We start from the raw sequence: 8,533 nt of genomic DNA on the forward strand, positions 1-8,533 counted from the left end.
ACGTTACTCAGAGCACAAGACACAGTAACATAGAGAAGAAGAAAAATGGAATTGAAGGCGAGACCTATATGGAACCCTGTTTTCATGTATACTGCATGCAAACACACACACACACACACACACACACACACACACACACTCACATATCACATGGATTTGTTTAGGCCTAATGACCAGACAGAACACATGTAACCATCTGGATAAGAGATAATACCTGTAACAGCGTGTGTCTGATGTATTTATCGCATTAACACTGAGGATGTGCTCGAGTTTCCTGAGATGTTTTAACCGGTGAATATTGACTGAGGCGCAAGTATTAGTCTCTTCATGACACACTCGGTCTGCTGATTTCATTCACGCAGCACACATTTATTCACGACGTCTTTTCTTTACTCAGATATAAAAAAAAAACTCCACCAAACAACTTTTTTTGATCACTAAACATTTGTTGTACTGATGCGCCAAGTCTCAAATCAAGCACCAAAATCCTCCATGAATATATATATATATATATATATATATATATATAAAGCTGAAATACCACTGACTGACTCACTCACTCATCACGAAATCTCAAAAACCACTGAACGGATTGCAATGAAATTTGGAACATACCTTCCTCTTGGGTCTTAGGTGCTCACTAAGAAAGGGTTTTGAAAAATTCGCCCTGGATCGCGGCTAACTCCCGAAAAACGCGATTTCTCACACATTGTAAATTCTTCGAAATAACATTACGGATCCTAATGAAACTTAGTACATTGTTTCTTATAAGATGTTAGATGCACGATAAAAATTATTTTCAAAGTAGTTTGCCCTGTATTGGTACTACAAAGGGGTAGTACGTTATTTGTTGACGTTATTTCTTTGGAGGAAATTTATTAATTAGCTAAAGGTGCTCTAATAATTTTTATTAGGGCTCCCTCGATGTAAAATAAGTCTTTAAGTGAATAAGTGTTCTATTTGAGTTACAGTCAAACTATAAAAATGATTGTTCAACCATCACGTACTCTCTAACCATCACGTACTCTCTGTACGACTAATATACAAAGTCAGTGCAGTAACAGTAAGTAAAGACAATGGTTTACAGGTTGAGGCCTGTATTGATTTCCATATCACCTGAGAGCCCATCGGACTCTGACCTCCCCTACCCCACCTCGCACTGTCTGGATAGTGGGTAGACACAACATAGTCGGAGCTCAGTTAAGTTCATGGTCCTGACCAGTACAGACAGACGTTCCGATCTCTGATCATCCAGTCCTGCTCAGTGCTTACTGCTTATTGCTAAGCACGGGTACTTTCCGCTAGTGTATATATATATATATATATATATATATATATATATATATATATATATATATATATATATATATATACAGAGAGAGAGAGAGAGAGAGAGAGAGAGAGAGAGAGAGAGAGAGAAAGTCTAGTTTGATAGCCTCTTCTTTTATTCATTATTAATGTTAGCGTTAACGTTATTACAGAGACTTTTTATTATAGCCACTGTCCTGGTTTGAATGTCCTCACTGAGTAGGACATGATGTAGTACTGTATATACAAAGACACACACTACAGCTTTGGGTTCTGTGGAAGCTGCCTGTATCTATAAGCATGTTTTTTCTTCTTGAAAAACCTTTTAGGGGAAGAAAAAAACTATGACTCGATGCCCACCACAGGCAGATGGCATTCTGGGTAGTGATCAGACCACAACTCGAGAGATGAGTGTTCTAAATGCATCAGTCTGTGTGTAAGTGTGTGTTCCATGGTAAAACATGCGGTGGATGTGACCTGGTTTCATATTTGCCCAAATGTTCTCATCTCCAAACACACAGGTCGTTCTCAGTTTAGCTACAGCGAGAAGAGGGAAAATCTGAGATTGTATTTGTTTGTGTATGTGTGAACAGCGGGAATGAGTGTGAGAACGACCTGGAAAAAGGGTGTGAATTTAGGTACTGATACTGTTAAAATGAAAGTTCTAATAAGCAGTAAAGCAGATAAGTGTGTGCTGTTTCGTTTCAAATGAGAACGAAGGCGTGTAGAGCTTATCTGATCTCTGTGTGATTACGTTGCTCTATACGCTCCACGCAGTCCATGTTTGCCATGACGACACATACGTACAAGCGTGTATGAAATCCAAGAATATCGCTGGGGTTAGATTTTGGTGTGTGAGGTCAGGGTGATACGCAACATCAATAGAAATGACAAATCATGTGTCAGAACAAAACTGGACAAAATCCAAATCTTTAGAAAGTGATTTAATGAATGAGTGAATGAGCTGAGTGTGTGTGTGTGTGTGTGTGTGTGTGTGTGTGTGTGTGTGTGTGAGAGAGAGAGAGAGAGAGAGAGAGAGAGAGAGAGAGAGAGAGAGAGAGAGAGAGAGAGAGAGAGAGAGAGAGACCAAAACTCATCATCTATGAAGTGCACATAATATGGTATGTGGTAACACTATAGTCTATGTAATTTACAACATGCCTTTTATACTCTGTGTGTGTGTGTTTGTGTGTGTGTGTGTGTGTGTGTGTGTGTGTGTGTGTGTGTGTGTGTGTGTGTGTGTGTGTGTGTGTGTGTGTGTGTTTGTGTGCATGCAATCCTCTTCATCTCTGACTCGTGTTCATTATCATGTTGAATGAGGTGAGACTGAGACAGGGTTAAATATCACAGTCATCCTGTTTTCCAGCTGTAAAATCTCCCTTCATCTCTCACTCTCTCTTTCTTCTGCTTCCCCCCTTCACTTTTCTCTTTTTATCTTTTGCCCACTTGTATCAGAAAGGACAGCGGAGCAGATCAGTTCTGAAGGTTAAAACTTGTGCGCTCGCCCAGCTCCAATCTTTACCGGGTCTATGCTGGGTTTGCCGGCATGAACTGCTTTTATGTTCAAAATGCTTCTTTTTCTGGGTTAACTGATGATTTTTATAGCATCGCCATCAGAATTTGTTCAGTCATTCTATAAAACAGCACCTCTGACAATAGTGCTAGACAAATCCGTTGGAACTGAATAAATGATTGAAATATACAATGTTCCACCACATGAACTGTAACTATAATCAGATAAGTAAAGCATCTAACAGGGACAATATTTGATATGTAATTAGATTGTATTAATATATTTATAGATATAATTAAGAATCTGTGTCTCTTTTCTCATTTCTCAATACTATTTGCCGACCCCTAATCATTTGCAAAGTAACGTTAAGGATAAATGGATCTAACCTTTTGATCACTGGTACAGAACTCTCTTTGCTAAGATACCCCAGTGAAGCTCTTGCTTCATCCTGATAAAGATATAAAAAGCAGTATTTCTCAAACGTACTCAACTGTCAAGCTCATCGAACCAGGTTAATGCCTATGTGGTGTTTGTGGTGGTCTTGTCTTTGCATCAGCTTGGTCATTTACACTCAGATGCATCACGTTTTTTTGAATGTATTTCGATTTTTATTACTTTAGCGGCACAGATAAAATGTGAATCGCTCTGTCGTTCTGCTTCTCTATATAACCACAGTGTCGACGTAGTTTCCCACACATTCCTCCTGCCTTCTTCAAATAGGCCCTGAGAAAAGCGTAGCACAGTGCTCACACAGGCTTTTAAACCTGCTTACGTACATACACACATACACACACACACACACACACACACACACACACACACACACACACACACACACACACACACACACAGCTACAGGCACAGACATGCAAAACAATACAAGGTCTCACGTTACAAGCACGAGACACGATTATTAGCTTAGGAATTGATCATTAGTTAGCCTGTGCTTTGACACGTCTCCAGTGACAAGATTCATTTTCATATTTACAACAGGAGTGAAGTATTTTTTTCCCCATTTTGTTCTACTGTGAGCTGTGCTACTGTAAACACACCTGTGTTGAAATTTATTCAAAGTGTGACTCACAGCTCCCCTTTTTCTCCCCATTTCAGTTTGTAGCAGTCGAGCGCTAAATCTCTCGACTAATCCAACAATTGACCAAATTATTTTTTTTTTGCATCTTGCATGACCCTCCAGTCTCGTAACACGACTGTTTACACATATTTTAACACAATGTTGTCAACTATGGCGTCTCTCTCTCTCTCTCTCTCTCTCTCTCTCTCTCTCTCTCTCTCTCTCTCTCTCTCTCTCTCTCTCTCTCTCTCTGTGTCAATGTCATGGAGACAGGTGCTTTGCTGGGGCCCTGTGGTTGTGGTTAGAGGCTTTGCTTCTTCTCTGCGAATGAGGGGAACTGTGTGTATGGTGTGTAGAATAGGAGAGAGAGAGAGAGAGAGAGAGAGAGAGAGAGAGAGAGAGAGAGAGAGAGAGAGAGAGAGAGAGAGAGAGAGAGAGCGAGAGAGAGTTTGCAGATACAACGTGCGGAATTCTGCATCGGTTGACATTCACACAGACACCACTTTCGTGACAAGCTCAGATCTGGTTTCCGCTAGTGAGATGTGTGGGTGTCTGTGAATCTCTCTTTGACTCTCCCCATTCCTCTCCCTCTCTTTTTCATTCTTTTCCTCCCCTTTCTCTCTATATTTTACAGTGTGTTTACATAAAAAAGCATCTTCTTCTACTAGGGAAAGTGCATCCTTGAAATCTACGTAATCTCACCACATACTTACACTGTTAGAAATTATGTTCTTGAAGTTTAATTCAATTCACGGAAAATATAATTGAAAGACGTTTTCTGAAGCTTTGCCAATGTTCCTGCATTTGTTTAAAATACATGATACACAGCTGGACCATTAAATAGACCACTTTTGGTTGCGTTAGCATTGTTTTTGACCCACTGAAGTTTTGCTGTATGTTTTCTGTATGAGTTTGGTGCATTCTAGGCTTCTTAGTTTGAACAGGTTGTGCCTTTAGCATATTTATGATCATTTCATGGTAAGTGATATTCATAATCTTTATTTTGTTTTGACGCATTCTCCTCCCTTGCTGTGACCCCTGTTCCGATGCATTTCGCATTGAGTTTCTCTTTCTGGTTTGCATTATTAAAATTTTCCACATTTTTTATAAAATCTCACTAAACTTATTTTCTGAGTCACTCCAGGTTCCATTGACTTAGTAAGAGTTAGAGGTGCTTTCGACTAAGGTTTTGCATACTCGAATCAGATAGGTCAAGTTTTTCCTAGAGTCGACTGATAGTCAAATTGCGTTTGTGTGTGTGTGTGTGTGTGTGTGTGTGTGTGTGTGTGTGTGTGTGTGTGTGTGTGTGTGTGTGTTTCGGTCAGAGGGAACGAGGAAGTTTTAAATACAGCGCTACATTGATGCACTTCTTCTTCTTCTTCTTTCGGCTGCTCCCATTAGGGGTCGCCACAGCGGATCATCCGTCTCCATACCACCCTGTCCTCTACATCTGCCTCTTTCACACCAACTACCTGCATGTCTTCCCTCACCACATCCATGAACCTCCTCCTTGGCCTTCCTCTTTTCCTCCTACCTGGTGGCTCCATCTTCAGCATTTTTTTACCAATATAATTCATGTCCCTTCTCTGCACATGTCCAAACCATCTCAATCTCGCCTCCCTCACCTTGTCACCAAAACATCCTACATGTGCTGTCCCTCTAATAAACTCATTTCTAATCTTGTCCATCTTTGTCACTCCCAACGAAAACCTTTTCAGCTCTGCTACCTCCAGCTCCACCTCCTGTCTTTTATTTAATGCCACTGTCTCTAATCCATACAACATCGCAGGTCTCACCACAGTCCTATAAACTTTCCCTTTCATTCTTGCAGATACCCTACTATCACAAATCACTCCTGTCACTCTTCTCCACCCACTCCACCCTGCCTGCACTCTTTTCTTTACTTCTCTAACACACTCTCCATTACTTTGCACTGTTGACCCCAGGTACCTGAACTCCTCCACCTTCTCCACCTCTTCTCTCTGCAACTGCATCACTTCACTGCCCTCCCTCTCATTCACACACATGTATTCTGTCTTACTCCTACTGACTTTCATTCCCCTTCTCTCAAGCGCATATCTCCACCTCTCCAGGCTCTTCTCAACCTGCTCTCTACACTCACCACAAATCACAATATCATCTGCAAACATCATAGTCCAGGGAGACTCCTGTCTGACCTCGTCCGTCAACCTGTCCATCACCACTGCAAACAGGAAAGGGCTCAGGGCTGATCCTTGATGCAGTCCAACCTTCACCCTGAACCAGTCTGTCGTACCTACTGCACACTTCACTGCCGTCACACTGTCCTCATACATGTCCTGCACCACCCTCACATACTTCTCTGACACACCTGACTTCCTCATACAATACCACAACTCCTCTCTCGGCACCCTGTCGTACGCTTTCTCTAAATCCACAAATACACAATGCAGCTCCTTCTGTCCTTCTCTATACTTCTCCATCAACATCCTCAAAGCAAATAAGGCATCTGTGGTGCTTTTCCTCGGCATAAAACCATACTGTTGCTCACAGATGGTCACCTCTTCTCTCAGCCTGGCTTCCACTACTCTTTCCCATAACTTCATGGTGTGACTGATCAACTTAATTCCAATGTAGTTACTGCAGGTCTGCACATCTCCCTTATGCTTAAAGATCGGTACTAGCACACTCCTTCTCCATTCCTCAGGCATCCTCTCCCCTTCCAGAATCCTGTTAAACAATCTGGTTAAAAACTCCACTGCCATCTCTCCTAAACATCTCCACGCTTCTAACGGCATGTCATCTGGTCCAACCGACTTTCCATTCTTCATCCTCTTAATCGCTGCTCTCACTTCCTCCTTACTAATCCTATCTACATCCTGCTTCACCAACTCCACATCCTCCAACCTTCTCTCTCTATGATTTTCCTCATTCATCAGCTGCTCAAAATACTCCCTCCATCTTCTCAACACACTCTCCTCATTAGTCAACACATTTCCCTCTCCATCCTTTATTGCTCTAACTTGCAGTACATCCTTCCCAGCTCGGTCCCTCTGCCTGGCCAATCGGTATAAATCCTTTTCTCCTTCCTTAGTGTACAACCTCTCATACAGCTCCTCATATGCCTTTTCCTTGGCTTTCGCCACATCCCTTTTTACCTGCTGCCGCATCTCCTTGTACTCCTGCCTACTTTTCTCATCACTCTGTCGATCCCACTTCTGTTTTGCCAACCTCTTTCCCCTAATGCTCTCCTGCACTTCCTCATTCCACCACCACGTCTCCTTGTCTTGCTTTCTATTTCCAGATGTCACACCAAGTACTTTTCTAGCTGCCTCCCTCATCACTCCTGCAGTAGTTGCCCAATCATCCGGCACCTCTTCACCACCACCAAGCCCCTGTCTGACCTCTTCCCTGAACCTCACACTACACTCTTCCTCCTTCAGTTTCCACCATCTTATTCTTCTTTCAATCCTTACTTTCCTCCTCTTCTTCTTCGCCTCCAAAACCATCCTACAGACCACCATCCGATGCTGTCTAGCTACACTGTCCCCCGCCAACACCTTACAGTCTCCAATCTCCTTCAGGTTGCATCTCCTACACAGAACATAATCCACCTGTGTGCACCTTCCTCCACTCTTATACGTCACCCTATGATCCTCCTTCTTCTTAAAATACGTGTTCACCACTGCCATTTCCATCCTTTTAGCAAAATCTACCACCATCTGCCCTTCCACATTCCTCTCCTTAAAACCATACCTACCCATCACCTCCTTATCACCTCTGTTCCCTTCACCTACATGCCCATTAAAGTCTGCCCCAATCACCAATCGTTCTTTCCTAGGTACACCATCTACCACTTCATCTAATTCACTCCAGAATCTTTCCTTCTCCTCCATCTCACAGCCAACTTGTGGAGCATAGGCACTGATGACATTTATCATCATCCCTTCAACCTCCACCTTCACGATCATCACCCTATCAGAAACTCTCTTCACCTCCACTACACTCTTACTGTACTCTTCCTTCAGAATCACCCCTACACCATTTCTCTTTCCATCCACACCATGATAAAACAGTTTAAACCCACCTCCAATGTTCCTGGCCTTACTCCCTTTCCACTTGGTCTCCTGAACACACAGCATATCTACCTTTCTCCTCTCCATCATATCAGCTACCTCTCTCCCTTTACCCATCATAGTACCAACATTTAAAGTACCAACCCGAACCTCTACTCTCCTACACTGCTCCTTTTCCTGCCGTCTCTGTGGATGTCTTCCTCCTCTCCTTCTCCTCCTTCGGCCAACAGTAGCCCAATTTCCACCGGTACCCTGTCGGCTAACGATACCTGTGGCGGTCGTTGTTAACCCGGGCCTCGACCGATCCGGTATGAAATTCTCATTTGTGATCCGCATATTTGATTTGGCACATGTTTTACGCTGGATGCCCTTCCTAACGCAACCCTCCCCATTTACCCGGGCTTGGGACCGGCACTAAAAGTGCACTGGCTTGTGCCCCCCTAATGGCTGGGTTGCTACATTGATGCACTGAAAAACAATAAAAAAATTAATTTACAGAATTTGATTAGAACAGAATATACGTCTACAGAATTTCCCAGGCATTGTTAAATATTTTTTAATGTGAAATCAGACATTGAGCACTCT

Source organism: Silurus aristotelis (genome assembly GCF_946808225.1).
Source record: "Silurus aristotelis genome assembly, chromosome: 4".
NCBI classification, from domain to species: Eukaryota; Metazoa; Chordata; class Actinopteri; order Siluriformes; family Siluridae; genus Silurus; species Silurus aristotelis.